This window comes from Cebus imitator, unplaced genomic scaffold, assembly GCF_001604975.1.
Source record: "Cebus imitator isolate Cc_AM_T3 unplaced genomic scaffold, Cebus_imitator-1.0 Scaffold131, whole genome shotgun sequence".
NCBI classification, from domain to species: Eukaryota; Metazoa; Chordata; class Mammalia; order Primates; family Cebidae; genus Cebus; species Cebus imitator.
Window position 1 is genome coordinate 2,572,875 of NW_016107446.1, and position 934 is coordinate 2,573,808.

Consider the following 934-nt stretch of genomic DNA (forward strand, 5'->3'; position numbering starts at 1 on the left):
AAGGGCAGATGGTCTGGTAGGCCAGCTACTGGAGAAGGAGTACTCAAGGACCTCTTGCTTGCGGAGGTCAGTCTTTTTGTTCTGTTAATAGGCCTTCTATTGATAGGTTGAGGTCCACCTACATGATGGAGGGCAATCTGTTTTACCCAAAGTTTATCAATTTAAATGTTAATCTCATACAAAATCTCATCTCTTCAGGCTGACACATAAACTTAGCAACCATTCCTGAAATGGCTACACAGAGCTTGTACTTTCCTTAGGAGTGGAAGAAAAACATTAGGAAAAACGATGCCTCTTATAAACTATATGCAAGCAGGTCTCATTGGAGTAGCGTTTGTACTTGTTTAATTGCAGCTCATTGGAGGACCCTAGAAAGGTTTGAACCGGCTTATGCCTGAGTTAGGCACGTTGTGAAGAAAGAAAACACTTTTCAAAGAAATGAACAACTTTCTTGTTATGCCCAAGCAGCTGCAGTTTCTATTTTTAGCAGACAAGAGGATAATTCACTAAACAAAAGCAAATCCCAGCATTGAGGCATTCATGCTTCACAAGGTGAAGCATTATTGCACTGACAACTTTATTGCCTTTTTTTCCTCCTCTCCCTGAAATGAGTTTTCTGGGGATGAGGGCTGCTGCCTTCGGTTCACCAGCTGTCGTGTGCTCTATCGTGCCAATGATAATGAAGATCCCCCAGAAGACCATGGCAGACACAATCAAAATATGACTTACTCATTTTGGAGACTGGTGGAAATAGTCAAATTTCCTGTGATATAAGGTGAAGCTGACAACCTAGCTTGTCTCAGAGAAACTCTGGGCTCTAGTGGATTAAGATCATAGTTTCTGAATGAATGGTGTTGTCAGAGACATCGGCTGTAGGCAAATATTTTTCCTGGATGGGGCTAGATGTAGACTTGAGTGCTGCAATTCAGAATCT